Source organism: Pleurodeles waltl, chromosome 2_2, assembly GCF_031143425.1.
Source record: "Pleurodeles waltl isolate 20211129_DDA chromosome 2_2, aPleWal1.hap1.20221129, whole genome shotgun sequence".
NCBI classification, from domain to species: Eukaryota; Metazoa; Chordata; class Amphibia; order Caudata; family Salamandridae; genus Pleurodeles; species Pleurodeles waltl.
Window position 1 is genome coordinate 6,413,451 of NC_090439.1, and position 19,138 is coordinate 6,432,588.

The window sequence follows — 19,138 nt, forward strand, 5'->3', positions numbered from 1 at the left end:
CTGTGAGTTGGGTTAGAGGATTCTATGGGGTCGTTTAAACCACCCAAAGAGGGAGTGACCACAGCTGCCAAACGTCAGTCTATGGCCTGCAGATCATTTAGGGTGTCATAGTTATTTGAGCGTGTGAACGGTGGAAGCTGAATGTCCCTTGTGGGGGGTTTAGTAAAATTAAAGAATGGACTGACAGGGTCTGGGCTAAATGCCTGCAAAAGAAACCGAGGGGATGGAGTGAAACATTACCCCCCCAACAGAGGACAGATGAAGCATTATGTAAAATGATCTCTGCAAACCTAGAGTGCCTAAAATTTATAATGACACAGTCTCCACTGAAGGATTTTTCTGACGGACCTATCCAACCCACCTTTCGTGTCAGCAGAACCTGCAGCTGTGATTGGGAATATTGACAGACAGTAACCAGTGCAGAACTTAATTTCTCAATTAAACGGGTGACTCAACTGTGTCCTGAGACAAAGGTGGTACATTTGCCATTATTACCGCGTAAGGACAACAAGCAGGAGGTAGGTTGATCTCTTCCAAGTTAGGGCATCCAAACTCTCTACTTTGCCACTCTCCAGCCCCCCTGGTCATGACAAGTTTTCGGTGGGAGCAGCCTCAGTCGGAGGTCTGACGTATGAGGCAGCTAAGTTAGCAATCCTGGCTGGACGTGGATATTGCATACCCCATGTGGGATTGTGGGGGGGGGGGTCTACCCACACTTTGGCCTCCCCTCAAGATGTTAGAATCACTCATACTCGATGTCCCAGATATCCCATCATGTATACAGGGTTGTGATTAAGTATGCAGGAGATTAAAGAGGTTTGAAGGGGTATCAGCAAACTGACTTTTCTGAGATTTGGGTATACTGGGGCCGAGGTCAGGGAAAGACATTGTAGAAGGTGAAGATGACCCTCCAACCTCTTGTGAGCACATAGTGGATTGGTTAGCAGTAGAAATACCCCATTTGCCTTAGGACTAGTTAAAAGTTCTTCAATAGACCCCAACCTAGAATAAAAAAGGTACAAGCAAATTTCACATCCAGCACAGTGTCTAATAAGACCTTTTGAAAAGAGTCTAAGGCCAGTGAGTTAAATAAAGTAGGGTCCATGTTATGATTAGATTGGGGGCCAGCAGGTGGATCTGGCTTCTGAGACACCTGACACCTTTTCAGCTTTGCTGGAGGGCCATTGATGGAGTGATGACCAATCCTTAGTTCAGACCAGGCTTGGCAGAGAGAGTGTCATTATTCGTAGTTGGACCTAAAGCTGTCTTGTGTCCTTGATTTTGCGCAATGTTACACAAGCCCTCAGAGGCCAAGCCCTCTGGTGGTGTGAGTCCAGGCCCAACTCCAGCTGTCAGAAAGCCAGAGAGATGACATTCTATATGTTTGATTTCCTTGTTTGCTCCCCCATAGCAAGTTTAATTAATCCATCCAGGGATGAGGAAGAGGAACTGAACTTGTTTGAAGCAGGGGTCTTACATTTTCCCATCCTGGCCGCTGTTTAAATGTAAATAAAATACTTGATTAGGAGTAGTAAGTGCGCTGAGGAGAGTATAATTTATTAGCTACTGGGACCTGCAATGAATTCAGAGGCTAAGGGATCCCCGATTCATCACTCAGAAACAACCGGCTACAGTTATCAAGTTGGGTGTTGGGGGGGTCCTGTCTTCCTCACAGGAGGTTACCAAGGTTGGAATTCAGGCAATTAAAAATGAGTTCTAAGGGTTAAAATTAGCTCAGTGGTGCTGGCGGGGAGCTGGAGTGGTAATAAAAAAGCATTACGGTGATGATGCCTGAGCACAAGTTCCAGCTACTGGTACACAGAAGCGCAACACTGAAGCCAACTAACAAAATAGCCAATATACTTTTACGAGTTAGTGCCACAGTACCTGAAAAATATGGATTCTGGAGTGGTCCTCTCTTCTTGACATGATACCAAGCCATATCCAGGCCAAAGGCCAAGTGCCAGTGGCCATGCCCTACCTCTTCCTGGCATTGACAGCAATTTTAGTTCCAAAAGAGGGTAGTGGTATGTTCTGCAGAGGGGCTGTGGTCAGACATCGAGGGACATCTACCTGAAATGTGAAATGTGCAGAGCAGAACGGAGGAAGGGCAACCATGTGGGCTCAATTGGTGGAATAGGACATAAAGTTCATAAGCATAGCATGATTTCCTGTGTTGCCCAGTCTTTGGAGTAGTTGTTGGTAACAGGGTCAAAAGCTAATGAGAGCTCAGGTCGGATCAACAGTATTTTGAGGTTGCACAAGCTAGCAATCAGTGCAGATTCAATCCCTCTTCCCTGTCAGAACCCTACAGCGAGCAACTACATTTTCAATAGGGTAAACCAGAAACAGTGCATTTGCTATAGATCTGTAATTCACCAGGCCCTACTGGTTAAGCAGCATTAAAGGGTGCCTATGATGGCAGCAACTGATGCACGAAATATGTTTTTGATTAATTTTTAGGGGCCACTGGCATGCTGGTGAGCCTTGAATGACACTGCCATTGATTAGTTAAGTGGCATCCTTTGTAAACAACATGCTGAAGTAGCAGAGTTCCAGCTGTGTGACAGTATGTGACAGTGTGAATAGGTTTTATAATTGTTCAGGGAAGGAGTCGATGACAACATTTTTGAAAGAGTGTAATTCAAAAATGTTATTGTTCCTTATAAAATGGTACGCCAAGGAATCATAGGGGTCCTGACTGGAAGTGGCGGTGCAATCCGAATAATGGAACTCCGAGATTACTTTAAAATGTTCTATAGTTAGCCACATTGCCTCTGAGAGTTATTTTCCTTCACTGTATTTCAAGGATTCTAATTTCTATTTTGACTCTCTTTACATTGAAGTTGAATCTGCTGACCAAACGGTGGTTGGTGTTGCTGGTGATGTGAGGTTTTAAAGACAACCACTATATCAAGCAATCAGGGAACGATAAGTGTAAATGGAATTGATTGGCAATTGTTCTGCCAATGGCAGAGTAACACAGAGTTCAGACAGAAGGGAGTATAGATCAAGTTTTTTTCCACGGTCTCATATACATTCTTCTCTTTGAGGCAGTAGGTGTGAAAGGTGCTAAGGGAAGGTTCAGGTTGAAATTGATGATGTGGTGATCCCTCAAGCTAATGGGAGCATTTCCTGTATCTTAGATAAGTCCTTTTGATGAGAAGATTGTATCTTGAGTGTGACCCCTGGCACTGTTAAGAGGTGATGGAAGTCGAGTGATTCAAGGTTAGCAAAGTTAGTGGCGTACTGAAACGTGATGGCCCCTCTTCAAAGAACATGGAGGGTCCCCCGTTCGGCCTACTTAGGAGCTCTCAGGCCACGTTCCTGTGGAACTCACCCCTCCCCCCACACCGCAGAGGATGTGGGGGCCTCTTTACACCACTGAGCGAAGGGGGATGAGATTTGGTCAAATTCAAGTTGTCATTCTAGTTGCTGATGGGAGAGAAGATGGGAAAGGGTGAGCAGTAGATGAGTAGGGGGGCACATATAAAGGCTAATAATTCTCTGATTCTCGAATTAAGAAGATTTTGAATGCAAGTTGGGCTATTCTGCAAGCTTCTTTGTTGGGCACTCTTTAGGCCGGGTTAAGTAAAAGAAATTCAACAGTGCCACTTTTATATGATTCGTTGTAACTTACAAGATTTGCACTCAGTTCAAAATCAATGTTCACGTATGGTGCACCTTGGGTTTAGTAAAATATTTGTTACTGGTTTGGCATAGCAGGCTATGACCATTATACTTTACTCTTCGTGTTCGTGAGGCAAGGGAGAAAAGTTTCAGTCTGATTTGAACAAATTCCAGACTAATCTCAAAGCAAATTCAAGGCATGCTTATGAAGATCACGTCAGTAGTACATTGGCTGCCCAGACTTCCCGAACGTGGCTTCTCCTATTTACAAGTGATGTGGGATTGTTAACTCAATAATACAATGCTGTAAGAAAATAAAATGATGGACACACCCAAGTGCATGGGATCTAATCTACTTTCAATTCAAAAGCCAGAAACCCCAACAAGTCTATTTTCCCTACATGCCGATGTATGCTTCTTAGATACATTTCTGCGAAGTACAGGGTTGTGGGATTTTGCTGACCTATATGCTATACCCATGTTAAAGTATTACAGGAATCATGTTTTTCTCCCAGCAGGTTATTAAGTTTCTGTACATAACTATTCTGTGCTGTGTGGCTGTAATTGAGCATGTTTTTGAAGCTCATCGGATTAGCACATTGACGCGCACTGTTGTTTCCCGTACTCTTCGCACTGTGGAAGCTCTGCCAAAAGAAAGGAAACAAGAAAATCCTGTTTCAGGGGTTGGGGAAGGGAGGGCTCGGGTCGGAGCGAGAGCTTTGAGAAGCAAAATCCGGCCCTGTAATACACTCATCAAGAAAGGACAGAAACTCAGACCACGCCTCCCGTCTGTACACTGTTAGGCGCAAATGATTAGCAAAACTGTCCGCTGCATGGAGGAAACTAATAGATAATATGTGAACGTTTGAAGAACTGTTCAACATCTGCCTCGAGACAGCACATCTGTTTGTTCCAGGAAGGTTTTATGAATACAAGCTAACCAGATTACCGATGCTTTCAAGCAGAGGGCGCGAGCTGCTACAGTTTGGTTAAACCCGACATCTTCAAAGTGAGTAGATAGAGCTCGTTGTTTTCACCGACAGGTAATTCAGTTAGTATTCACCATTCTGTTCAAGTGAACTTTACTGGCTACTTAAAGTAGAGACTTGTGTGGGAGATGATGAAAGGGCAGAGTTCAAACTCCCTGAATGACAGACAAATTGCATTTAATAGGAATGATAATATTAGTCTGATAAAAACAGCTGCAAGCACGTTTCCGTGTCGTTCATTTTGTGCTCTGTTTTTTTAAACATTGTTTTCGTTTTATATTATTTGAAAAAGCTGCTTTGAGTAGAGACCTCTTGTGTTCCCAGCCTACTGCAAGCGCAAGGACCCATTGTGTTGCAAAATCTGGCTACTTCAGTTTCCTCATAGGGGTGGGCGAAATATTTCGTTTCGCCAGTGGAATTAGTGGAATTTTGACGACTCTTGCAATGCGGAGTTCTAGCTAAATTCCACTTATCTCCGCATGGCCGATTTTTGCACTTGTGTGCGCCAAGACAGCGTGGGACATATTTATACTCTGTTTGCGCAGAAAATTTTTTGACGCACATTCGGCGCAAACCTTACCCCATATTTAAACTAAGACGCCCGACCCCGCGGATGTCAAAAAACCTCTGTGTGCATCATTTTTTGGATGCAGGAAACCGCCTTGCGTTAATGACATGCAAGGTAGGCGATCCCGTCCAAAAAATTACTTTAAGGCCTGCGCACCTTTTTTATACTCCTGCGTCATTTTGACGCACAGGAGGGGGCGGGCCTTAAAAAACGTCGCACAGCCTTATGTGCACCGTTTTTTAACGCCTGGGTGAGGGCAGGCGTTAAGGGACCTGTGAACTCACTTCCATGGTCTGAGACCATGGAAGCAGTCCACAGGTGTCCTTCCCTGCCCCCCTGCCACCCTCGCCCACCCCAGGAGGACAACCATGGATGGGGGGACCCATCCCAGGTAAGTACAGGTAAGTTGAGGTAAGTATTTTTTTTTTTTTTTTAAAGTGACATGGGTGGCCTAATTTGGGCCCCCCTACATGCCACTGTGCCAAATTGCCATGCCCAAGGGACAGAAGTGCCCTGGTCATGGCCATTGGGGAAGGGGTATGACTCCTGTCTTTGCTAAGACAGGAGTCATTTCAATGGGGGTGTGCTGTTTGAGTAGAAAATCTACTTGAGGAGCAGCAAAATCGGTTGAGTAGTTGTGCCATCTGGCAGTCAAAGTGGTGCTGTTTGCAATGATTTTTCAGTATGGAACGTGTTTCCGGCGCTAAATCATGACATGAGCTGCGCGACATGCCTTTTCCTGCCCGTTGGCAGAACTCTGCGGAATGTCACAGCGTATTTTTGTAACTCTGCGGAATTCCACTGACTCAAATTCTGCGAGTTCTACCCACCCCTAGTTCCTCATAGCAATGATACCAAGAGTTAGTCAAAGGGTCTACGGACAGATTTTACCTCATGACAAAGTGCTTGTTGTGGAGTTGAATCTTTTAAATAAAAATTATTTGATGAATGTTACCTCTCCTGTCTGAATATCATCACCGTTTGGCTATGAAGCTGGGTTCTCAACAGGTGAACTATTGGAATGGACTTCATCGGGGCCTGCCGTAAGTTTTACCAAAGCAGTGGCGTTAGCTCCAAATATGCCATCATCAGAGGCAAATTTCAGTACCTTTGATCTTCTACCATTGCATTCCTTCAAATTTATCCATGTATGCCATCACCTTCTGGAGGCAGAGCATCCTAGTACTCTTGCTCTTGAACCTTTGTGGCAAGCCAGATCACCGAGCCTTCTGTAGATAGCTGACAGTGCAGCAGATCTTAGGATAAGCAACACTTCCAAGCTACATGTTTATTACATTATTGGTTTTAGGTAGTTTAGCACCAAGACATTTACAGCGAGCTGTGCACTTTATAAATGAAATAAATACCTACATAAAATCTCCCTCTGTTCAAGGAACACCGGAAGGCCTTCTCCTCTGCAAGTTCCTAAACTTATAGATACTGCACATGACCATTTACAAGTGTTTTTTGTGCTTGATTCAGCTGATAGCACAGGGGCGTTTGGAGTTGAAATAATATTGTTAAAATAGTAAAGATACACCTGCAGAATGTATTTGGGCAAAAAGTAGAAACCAAAATAATTGGGAGAAATCTCAGAAAATGAAATAGCAGGTGCAATTGGTGGATAAGTGTCACTCATCAAGGGATTGTGCTGGTGTAAGGAGGTCCATGAACAAAACAAAAGCAAGCTGTTTCAGTTACATGCCTTTCACATCAACTGCATCAAAGACAATTAGTGAGGAATCAAATAATTAGAAAAGGAATTGTATTTGTAAAATAATAGCATAAGAGTCTTATCCTGTCTTGATACTCATGCCCCTCGCACACAGTTCTGCCCCTATTGTTTCATCTTGCCCCTGAGCCCACTATACCGCATGGAGTCACACCATCCCACATAGCCCCGAATCCTCATTGTTCCCCTTCTGATCAAGTGTTGTCTCTATGTGATGATGTGTGAGAGATGACCTTCGGTTCTTTGCTCACTGTCACCACAGTGCTCCCCCTGCTTTGTGAAGGCCAAACGTTATGAGCTACCACTTGTCCCATGGGACTTGGTCTTCTTGTAGGAAGAGTTGCCTTATTGGGAACGGCTCAAGTACTTGAGCCACAGCTAGAGGTCCAAAAGCTCCTCTCTTCCTGGTCCCAGCAATAATGAGGATCATTGCTGTCACAACTCCAACCCCTGAACTTGGAAAAGCACATCTAAACTCAGTGGCGTTCCCAGCATCTCATCCTGCAACCAGTACTGCATCTGAGCTCCTGGCCAATACCTGTAATGGAAAAGAGTACAGATAAGTGCATAATACAATTACATAACAGAACTTGGGTGCAGTACTATGGACAATTAGGCAAGCAACCCACCTGTATTGAAATCCACCCATGAAAACAATCCTCCTGTCTGTGAGTCCCCTGCAAAAAATGACAGACAACAGTCAGGATGCTGATTCAAGACCTTTAACAGAAAAACATGCTTCGCACACTTTTGTGACAAAATCACAAAGCAAGAATGCATGAAAACTAAATACATGAAGAGCATGTAAGCCAGTACCTGAACTTTGAAAAGAGGACATTTAGAGCCTGATTTCGATTTCAGCCAAGGGCTTTACTCCGTCACCATTGTGACATCCGCCAACATCTAAATCAGGCCCTTAGTCATGGAGCAATTGCGTTGAACAGTGCAGTATCAGTTAGATACACTTGAATCTACAAATAGCATGGGATGGGAAGGGGAGAAAGGGATTTTCAGAGTATGCTTCAGTGTCCTTAGTCTCCTTGCGTGTTTGATAGCAGCTTCGCCAAGAGCATTGTGGTTTTGAGCATTTCCATGAGATGTTTAACTCGCAAGACAACGAATCCTGATGAAGAATATTACAAAAAGGGTCCTGGCCGTTTTTTTTCTCTTCCATTCCCCTTTCTCCAGCTCAGTTTTCAGTTATCAGCAGGCCTGATGTTCTAAAACTGCATGTGATAAGAGCAGGAATTTCCCCAGATATCATCTTTCATATAAAGCATCTAAAAGAGGGAGTAATGAAGCTAATCAATTAATATTCATCCAGGTAACAGTTTAAAGGTGGAATCTCCACAAGAAATACTTGAGAACATACACTAAAGCAATACAAGCATAACATTATTTTAAAAATTATATATATTTTTATAAGTACAATCAATGATTACCAATGTGACAATAACTACAATAATAAACACTTGAATTCCATTAGGTGATACCACATAGACTTAGGTCAGCACAAAGAACTATGCAGGCCATGCCGCAGGTAGAAGAGAATACAAATATCTAGACAAATGATAATGTCCAGTATTTCCCAGGATAGGACTCAATCCTTTCAACAGTTAGAGTCTCAGATAGCGACATGTTATCGGCTTGACACTAGTACCATAGAGTACATCCTGTCTGCCACTGGAGATGCATTTTTGACAAACTTGTGATAGCTACAGTCATGCCCATTATAAAATTATTTGCAATATCGCAGTTATTTACAACTTGCCTTTTGAGGCAGACAATGGGGATGGCACATGGGATACCACAGCTTACCTTCTCCCAAATACCCTCTGTGGATATGAGCACACTGCTGAATGTAGTTGACCTCCATGTCCTAGTTCCTAAAGACACTCATACAGTCAATGCAGTAAAGGTACATTTTGTGCCTGTAGCTGTATTGCCAGTGCGCTAAAGGGCATTGGTTGCTCCCACATACCATTAGTTACTAGGGCCTAGGAGCATGTGTACCAGAACCGGAAAATGCAGCACTCCATCACTGTGCAGGTGGTCTGCGGCCCTGACCTGGACCTGTGCTTTCCCATTCCTCTTAAAATTCTACACCTCCACTCAAGGATTCACTGTCCTGAAAAACAGCCGCACTCTATACCATGCAGACGCCTCACCCACTCTATCCAAGCTGCTTGGTGATCATGAAACTTCTTCCTTTGGCATTCAAAAACCTCCATTATCCATACAAATAACTTTGTTCACATCATTCAACCCCTTTTCTTAGCACATTCATTGTTGTATGTGTCATAATTTTGCGATGAACATCTAGCTATTTCAGTTCTTTGAAATTCCAATGCTTTTTTTTTGATGAGTGACAACTGTCTTCTGAAATAGTACCAGAAGGACATGAGCAGGTACGTGTGCAATGTCAATCTCAATGCTGATGCGTCCGACTGTACACCCTCTGTAGGTGACACTGATTATCCTCAGTTGCTATGGCTCGTCTATAACCATAAGCTACTTCTAAGGAGCATGCAAACAACAGGCCTTAAATAAGGGCATGCAAAATCACAGAGCATGCTCTTGGACTATTAAAGATCTGTTTCATGTGCCTGCATCTGCCTGTGCTTTCATATACTGCGTATCTCTTTCATTTACAAATCTGAAGCACTGAAATCCAGAAGTGAAACTTATCATGCCTAGGACTACAGTCACCTCTAGATCCTACAGAGCAGGCGTGGACAACTGTCGGAGGCCAAAACTTGACCCCGAGCCTTGTATATCTGTGAGGAGGCGAGTCCAAATGAAAATTTAGGGGTACCACCCTTGCCTGTTGCCATCACTTATGTCGCGACCTGGCTGCTAATTCTTGGTTGTAAGCCTATCCCCAACCAGTTGAGAAAAAACAAAGGTGCAAGTTTGGTGTTTGTATCTTGAAATATATTCTTTATTACACTGCACAGTTAAATGACATCAGATCGCATTCTGAGCAGTAAAACTAAGTTACAGTTAACCAAAAAAATCCATGGCCTAGCCCTGAATGCACGTTTTTGGAATTTAATTTCAGATTGCACCCTCAGCAGTTCCCTTTTTGTTATTCCGAAGCATGACTTTCAAACCCTTAAAATTTATATTTTATCATGCAAGAAAGCCACTGCTCTACGATTAATATGTATCGGTTTGCCTGGTTGAGATATGGAAGCAAGCAAGATAGTGCAAGCAAAAGTAACGAACGACTTGCAAAACTGAGTAACATTTCTTTCAAGATGTATCACCTCCAAGACTCTCCTCCATTGATTGATTTCCGCCCTGTCATTTACCATATCCTGCCTCTTGATTGGCTGTCTTAACCTGGTATGGATCCTGGAATAAATATCTGGCACGCCCAAAGAGCATCAGCTTGAGCTTTTACTGAACCCATCTCCTTTATCTATAAAAGCTAGAACAGAATATTACCCCTTCTAGTACTCTTGATGTCTATATTGAAGGCAGTGTAAGTCGGAGACACGGCGTTCAATCTAAATAGTGGTCAAAGGACTGTGATGGTCCTAGATTTTTTCACTGCTTAGGCAAACTAGAATATTGGCAGCTGGTGTCTTTCTTCAGGAGCTTGGCACCACCACCAAGGCTGCTTCCTAACTTAGGGCCTGATTTAGAGTTTGGCAGAGTGGTTACTCCCTTTTGTTGAGATATAAATCCCAATACATCCTATGGGATTTATATTTCAGCGGGCATGATAGCCGTCACCATTGTGACAGAGTAACCCCTCCACCAAACTCTAAATCAGGCCCTTCGTCTTATGAAAGTGCTGACCTTGCCAGAACAGTGCCATTCTTTCATTTGTAAGGAACTATATTTCTCCATTGACCTTTCTGGCATCAAATCTGTATGTCCTCTTGCAGAGAAGAAACTCCGGTCACATATGGAATGTTGTTGGATAGCCACTCCTCACCAGACTATGGTGGTCATTCTAACCCTGGCGGTAAAAACCGCCAGGGCGAATGACCGCGGTAGCACCGCCAACAGGCTGGCGGTGCACCGCTGGGCGGTCAGCTGCCCTGCAGAATCCCCCGCCATGGGGATTCTGACACCCCCTACCGCCATCCTGTTCCTGGCGGGTCTCCCGCCAGGAACAGGATGGCGGTAGGGGGTGCCGTGGGGCCCCTGGGGGCCCCTGCAGTGCCCATGCCAATGGCATGGGCACTGCAGGGGCCCCCGTAAGCGGGCCCCAAAAGGAATTTCAGTGTCTGCTTTGCAGACACTGAAATTCGCGACGGGTGCTACTGCACCCGTCGCACTCCAGCAACTCCGCCGGCTCCATTCGGAGCCGGCTTCATTGTTGCTGGGTCTTTCCCGCTGTGCTGGCGGGCGGCCTTTTGGCGGTTGCCTGCCAGCACAGCGGGAAAGCCAGAATGGCCGCCGCGGTCTTCTGACCGCGGTGCGGTCATTTGGCGGTAACCGCATGGCGGGCGGCGACCGCCGCCCGCCGCGGTTAGAATCACCGCCTATGTGATCACAATGGCTGGATCTGTAGAAATGACTGTGAGAATTGTAGAGCTTTGATATTGCAGGCTGGATGTGAACAGGCTTTTTATTTACCGCACACCTGCGGAATCAGTTCGAGACCCACAGGGCAGCAAGGGGCTTCTGGGCCCTAACTATGAGATTTGGGTCTGTGTCTGTGTCTGTTAACCCCTCATATGCCACTGAGAAGCAACCTTAACTTGGTTTCATATGTAACCTGAAAGTTGTGTATTTCTTTCCATTGGACATGGGCTACTCTCCAGTTAGTCATTTCTATCCCTATGCAAGTGGTACTAATGATGTGGAAGAGAAAAGATATATTGAGACAGCTGAAAAATATATCCTGAATCTCACAACAACAATTATGATTATCTATTATTCACATCTTACAAGCACTGATTTAGCTGAATTTCCAGGAGTCACTCAAAATTGTTGGCCTGAATGGAAATCTTCAACATTTGCTTTTCTGTTATGTTTGTCTACAGGAGAGAATATTAATGCTTTTTATACACTTTGTATCGAGAAGATTACAAGGATTACCTAGTGATTAGCGTTATTGTTTGTTACACAGACGGCAAGCCGAGACATGGGTCCCGTGCTCTCTGTGCCACTGGATTCAAGCTAACCTGGCTTATGAAGGGTGATACCCGGAGACTGGTCCCAGGATGCTTGTTTCTGGTCCAGGGAGGACCTGGCCTGGTAGTTTGGGCTCGACTGTTCCCAGGAGGAACAGGGTCAAGAATGATTTGCATATGGCTGGGTCCAAACTGGGGTGGCATGGTGAGCAGAAGAACAATGGATTAAACTCAGATCTGTGGCTGAGGTGAGTGTTTGCATTGTTAAGCACTCAGTCCATCATCCTTTTGTGTTGCAATTTTTTCCAAGGAGCCAGGATTAAAGTAAATTTACATACTTACCAACATTATACTTCAAGTAAACATGTTTTACCTTATGCGGTGTCTGTTACTTTTGGGTTGAAAAGCCACCTTCCCAAGATGACTCCGGGGACCCGCTGCATGTTTTTGTGTGCCTTGGTAAAAGTCCCTCATTTTAAAGTTCTCCTCAGTGGCCTGGAATTATCCAAACGCCAGTCCCCGAAAGTCCCAAGCACACAGAATGCACAGAAGTGTATATTTTTTGTCACTATCCAATAATAGTAGAAGCAGGCCCTAATGAAAGGGGGCAGTTCTTAAGAAGCTGTCTCATTCATCAATTACACATTGATAGCTTTGCCGCCCACAACATGCCCACTTCCTGAGCCCCATGAGAGAATGCCCATGCAGCTTAGTGTTTTCTTAAGGTGTTGTCAATGGTCAGCTGCACTCAAAGACTAGAAGGAGGAGGCTCACATAAGGCCCGACTGTGATGCTTGACAAGTGTCAATAATGGAGGTGATATATTTCCTCTCGTTGCCTTATGTAAATAAAGGCTAGTGATGTCACACACAGATGAGCAAGACGAGAAGCAGACTGACTGACCCGTGCAGTGTACTCAGTACTTGGGGAAGAGGAAGGCGTTCCAGCTGGAGCTTAACTCTCAACAGTAAAGTAGGTGGTTTAGATCTACTATTTCCTCAGCCTACCAGCTGTAAGGGATTTCTCATCCATATGGTGTTGATGGCGGATCTACATGGGGTATGGCAGTGTCATGTGCAGCGTTTCAAGGGGCTTCCCTGTTAGATATTTGTAGGGCAGCCACATGGGCTTCACCCTCCACTTTTGTGAGGCACTACAGGATTGATATTGTTTCTAGTCAACAGGATGTTTTTGGTATTAAAGTGTTCTCTGCAATTAAGTAATAAAGGGGAATCTGACAATAAACTGTTGATGGTGCTTTCTGATATTTATGTGATTATCTGTTCAGGTAGCTTTGGTATACCTCATTTCATAATGAGAGGAACAGGAAAGGGGTCGAAGAAGTAATGCATATATTGCTTACTGGTCATTTCATTACTGTCTAGATTTCCCTGTTCAAATCATTACATCCTTCCTCCCTTTCATCCTCATCAATTTATTCAAATGATTATGTTGATGTTCCTTGACTAAGCTTGTTATATTACAGGGTGTTTGGAGTTAAGCCAAAGCTATATATATATGTTGTTAGGTAGAGGAGGAGCATGTGGTATGGTGCTGTTTCTGAAGGAGTTTCGGCCTTGAAAGAGGTGTTTGTGGAGGTATAAATGCCTCATTTCATAATGAGAGGAACAGGGAAGGGGCTGAAGATGTAATGGACATGACATCAAGTCTTTTTTTACTGCTAGTGGGCATATATGTAGAGGGGGTTTGCTGTTACTGGATGTTCAACTTGCAACTTTGGTGTTGCTTCTGTTGTCTTTCTATCAGTATGGCTTAAGCTTTAATTAACTATTTACTACAGTGTGTTTGTAATTGCCTCATTTATCAAGTTATAGATTAATGGCTGTTGGTAAAATACTTTGCTAAAATTCAGGAGAGAACACGCCTGGATGTAATCGTTTTATGAATGTAAAGAAGCATTTTCTTTATAATATATTCAATTGCATTATCATTCTACCTCACAATTATACATGTTCATTCTCCAGCACATAAGTGCACATTTCATGGTATTTGAAAAACCAGTCTATGGCGGTCATTCTGACCGCGGCGGTCACCGCGCGCCAAGCGGTTCCCGCCGAAAGACCGCAGAGGCCAAAAGACCGCGGCGGCCATTTCGGCTTTCCCACTGAGCCGGCGGGCGACCGCCAGAAGACCGCCGGCCGGCCCAGCGGGACAGCCCCTTCAACAACGAAGCCGGCTCGGAATGGAGCCGGCGGAGTTGAAGGGGTGCGACGGGTGCAGTGGCACCCGTCGCGATTTTCACTGTCTGCTAAGCAGACAGTGAAAATCTTTGTGGGGCCCTGTTAGGGGGCCCCTGCACTGCCCATACCAGTGGCATGGGCAGTGCAGGGGCCCCCAGGGGCCCCACGGCACCTGTTCCCGCCATCCTGGTTCTGGCGGTGGACACCGCCAGAAACAGGCTGGTGGGAAGGGGGTCGGAATCCCCATGGCGGTGCTGCAAGCAGCGCCGCCATGGCGGGTTCCCTGGGCCAGCGGGAAACCGGCGGGAAATCGCCGGCTCCCCTTTTCCGACCGCGGCTTTACCGCCGCGTTCAGAATCGCCCAGGAAGCACCGCCAGCCTGTTGGCGGTGCTTCCGCCGCACTCCGCCATGGCGGTCATGGACCGCCAAGGTCAGAATGACCCCCTATTTCATTTTGAACACACTTCTTAAAACATAGGGGCCCAATTCACAAGGTTATTTTGGAATTTTGTGTAACTTTACTCTTTTTTAGTATTCACAATCAAAAGATTAAATAGTACGTTTATGGCTGCAGAGACTCTACATTCGAGTGGAATTTCGCACATAAAAAATAGGACAGTTCTATCTTTTTATGTGCAGAGTTCTCTTTCTTCTGTTGCTGCTTGGGAAGGTAAGTTTGTTTGATAGGCAGGTTTAGCCTGCCCTCACCCATTACCTCATTTCGGTGTTACATGTCTTTCTACTTACGTCAAGCATGCCCTTGCTATTTTAAGTTGAGAGGGTTTCTTCTAGTATTAGTTTTTACATTTGCTGTTGGATACTGATATTGCCTGCTGCATCAGTTTGTTGAGTCTCAGGTTCGAACTCAGACAGGGAAATATGCCCAGGCACCAACCTAAAATGGACCCTCAAAAGAATATCAGAGGGGTAAAAAAAAGGGCCACATTTGGACATCTGGGTAGTTTTAAACTTGTAAAGACAAGTTGTATATATGTTTTGCAAGGTATAGCAGACTGTATGCATTTGTGTTTCTGCAGGCAATGTTTGTGGTAATATCAGGGAAATCAACAGCCTCAACTTGCCATTCAGACTATCAAATCGACCCAAAGTTAAAACTTGCCCATACACTGATCTGTCATACCAGCACTTCAACCGTCGTCATTCTATCGACTCTGTTGAGCCTACAGACCTGCTGCTCATTTGTTTTTGACAGGCCTCGCTAGCTTGCTGATGTAGGAAATCCTTGTTATATTTCGAGACTATGGCCCTCATTCTGACCTTGGCGGGCGGCGGAGGCCGCCCGCCAAAGTCCCGCCGGCAGAATACCGCTGCGCGGTCAAAAGACCGCCGCGGTTATTCTGAGTTTCCCGCTGGGCTGGCGGGCGACCGCCAGAATGCCGCCCCCCAGCCCAGCGGGAAACACCCTTCCATGAGGATGCCGGCTCCGTTGCACCCGTCGCGATTTTCAGTGTCTGCATGGCAGACACTGAAAATCTTTGTGGGGCCCTGTTACGGGGGCCCCTGCAGTGCCCATGCCATTGGCATGGGCACTGCAGGGGCCCCCAGGGGCAAGCTGCGCCGCCATGGAGGATTCCCCAGGGCAGCGGAGAACCGGCGGTACACCGCCGGTTCTCCGTTTCTGACCGCGGCTGTACCGCCGTGCTCAGAATGCCCAAGGGAGCACCGCCAGCCTGTTGGCGGTGCTCCCGCGGTCGTTGCCCTGGCGGTTTTTACCGCCAGGGTCAGAATGACCCCCTATTTGTTTATTCTTCCAGATTCTTTCACTGAGTGCATAGCACTCCTTTAAGCTACTTGGCCTTGACTTACGTTACAAATGTTAATTTCCCATATAGACAAAATACAGAGAAAAAAAATATTTATTTTTAATTATGTCATTAATTATTGTGGTAAATTATCCCACGAGGGAATGCTTTGATAAGACAAAGGGTGCTGAATATAGAGGTGAACGAGACTTTCAAGAGAAATCTTCAAAACATTTCGATATTTCTGCAGCTACCCCCCTACATAAGGTGTTTTATTTTATTTTAAGCATGTAGCTACTTACATTGGCTATTTGGCTATTAGACACACTCACCCAGATTGCTGGTGGCAGCAGTGGTACCCCAAATGTTAAGGCCTAGCACCTCTGGATTTAAATATCAGTGTAAGGGTGCAAAGCCAGTTTGGCAAAAGGACTGGGAAAACTAAACATTCGACTTCCACCCATGACTCTCTCAATACTAAGAGTGCCCTTGACTGTGGCAGCTTAAATCCTCATTCTGATGATGACATTTTCACAATCTAGAGACTCTTTACTTGAGGTAAGTGCTTGTTCAACTAAAACATGTGTAGAATGAAAATGAAATTTGGATGACATGTATACACATAACACATTATATGATGATATCGGTGGTGGCGATCTTCCTAAGCGAATAAACGTGCAAGATAATCCTCATACAGTTATCCTAGATGCTGGGACATCCCAATGTATGACTCAGACGTCCTTCAGCACCCCAGCTTTTCCGAATTGTCCTCTACTACGTACGTAGAAGAGACTGTTATTTAGCAAGGCAGCTGTGTCCCCTATTTTAGACCCCAAAATTTTCACTGTCCTAAGTAGGGGAGTGAAATACCCCAGAAGGGGATTAGACTGGACCTGGTGATTATTCCAGGACAAACTCTTGGACACATTGGATCTAGTGGCAGCCAGCTTGTATTTGCAATGGGGGCACACAAGGGGGGATGCAATAAAAATTAAATTAAAAAAAGGCACCCACCTTTCAAACATCTCTCCTTACATCGTCACGGGACCCAGGCAACTGCACAATTCTGACACTGCTTTCATGCTGGTCAAAGGGACATGCACACTTTAAGCAAGCACACAGCTCCCTGCTGCCACTCGGTAGCAATTGGCATGCCCGACCTGACCCTTGGTTCAGGACAGGGCGCTGAAAAATAAAATGGTAATTAACAATGTTTTTTACCATTTTGTTCCGTTATGGACGGGGGCATTTTTTTGGCGGGAGGTGCTGCCCCTGATTGGATCTGATTACAAAACGTTTACATTCAGTCGAGCAGGCAAAAAGCCCAGGGTAACCTTTAGACAACAAGATAATTTCTAGCTGGGCCTAGAGAGCCACCTCCTTTTTTGAAAACACCAACTCAGTGTTATCATTTGAGAGATTGTTGGAAATGGCCCTTTCTGCAGGGTTATCCCCAATCTTTTTGCCTTTCTCCTCCTATTTTTCCGACCCTCTCTTTGTTGGCTTTAGGACTCTGGACACTTTACCACTGTTAATCTGTGTTAAAATGCATTTGCTCTCTCCCTTAACACTTGGCATAATTGGCTTACACCAGTTTGGCATATTTAATCTACCTGTGAGTCCCTTGTAAACTGGTATACCATATACCCAGGGCCTCTAAATTAAATGCTACTAGTGGGCCTGCAGCGCTGATTGTGCCACCTATAGAAGTAGCCTTTCAAACCTGTCTCAGCTTGCCACTGCAGGGCCTGCATGCACAGTTTACTGCCACATTGACTTGTTATTTCAAACTACTTGCCAAGGCCTAACCTGACTCTTTCAACACCTATGTCATCCTAAGGTAGATGTAGGCCCTAGGTAGCCCTATAGGTATGGTGTTGTGTATGTAAAAGGTAGGACATGTACTTTTATCTTTTACATATCCTAGTAGTGACAAACAGCCTATTTCATTTTTCACTACTGTGAGGGCTGCTCCTCTGATAGCGTAGCATTGGGAATTAGCTTATGTATGATCATTTCTGATCTGAAAGGAGTAGCGCTGGCATGTTGGTAAGTTTGGAATGGTAGTGAGAAAACCTGCCTACTGATGTAGTTGGATTTTACATTACTATTTTAGAAAAGCCACTTTTAGAAAGTGGGCATTTCTCCGTGCTTATAGTGTTTTGCAGCCTTAGTCCAATCCACATCTAGGGCGGAGTGACAGCTACACTTTGTGCATATACGTTTTAGACAGCCACAACACAGGAGGCGCTGGCTGTGACAGGAGAGGCATCTGCATCCATCCATGATAGTCTTCTTGGGCTGGGAGAGAGGGAGGCGGGACACACTTACATTTGTATAGACTGTGTGCTGCCCTCACACAAAGCGATGATTTGCCCCCTTCCGATGTCTGGAGCCAGGGCTGGGCTGAAAGGGGTTGTGTTACACTTGAAAAGGTTCCTTAGAAGTCACCCCTCAAACAAAGACAATTTGGAGTATAAGTACAGGGGCTCTGACCCCATGATTTGAGAGCACTTTGAAACTGGGACTGAATCTCTGTCAGAAGGACTGCTGCACTGCGCCAAGGACTCATGTGACTCCTCTTCTGCTGTTGCCCTCCTGCCTATTACTAACTCGGTGGCCTAAATAACTCACTAGATTGCTTTTCTGCTTGTTGCCCTGCTGCCAGCTACTGCCTGACTTTGGTTTTAGCAGGCACTACTGGACAGCCAGGAGGAACTGCCATTATTTGCCGGTATATGCTGGCCTGCCTGCCCCTTGGTGCCTCCAAGTGTTCTCCTGGGACTAGCTGCCCCAGAATTGGCCGTAGGACTCTGAGTCCGGCCCGCAGTCACTTTACCTTCAGTGCAGGGTGAGCTCTTTATGTTTTACTTTCCAGTGCGGGGTGATCGCTCCAGTGCGGGGTGAATGCACCCAGGGGCCTTTCACCTGCCGGAACTGCAGATTCACCAGCATCCAACCCTCCACACCACCAGCCAGAAAACCCAACCACCTCCGCTGCATCCTCCTCAACATCCGCTCCGCTCGCAAGCACGCCATCGAACTTTGAGACCTCCTAGACTCCACCGCCCCGACGTCGCCTTCCTGACGGAGACCAGGCTGAACGCCACTTCAGCACCAGACATCGCCATAACCATCCCACAGGGCTACAAGATCTCCTG

General features: G+C 45.5%; 1 protein-coding gene across 3 annotated transcripts in view; it reads left to right on the forward strand.

Moving 5' to 3' along the window:
- Positions 1–19,138, forward strand: part of CNDP1 (carnosine dipeptidase 1) — a 409,207-nt gene that overhangs the window by 68,188 nt on the left and 321,881 nt on the right. The window contains exon 1 of one of the 3 annotated variants that reach the window (XM_069219417.1): positions 4,424–4,639. The exons of the other annotated variants lie outside the window; for them this stretch is intronic. The gene's annotated coding sequence lies outside the window, so the exon portion shown is untranslated. Of the gene's footprint in view, positions 1–4,423; positions 4,640–19,138 lie in introns of those variants that run through there. 3 annotated transcript variants of the gene reach the window in all.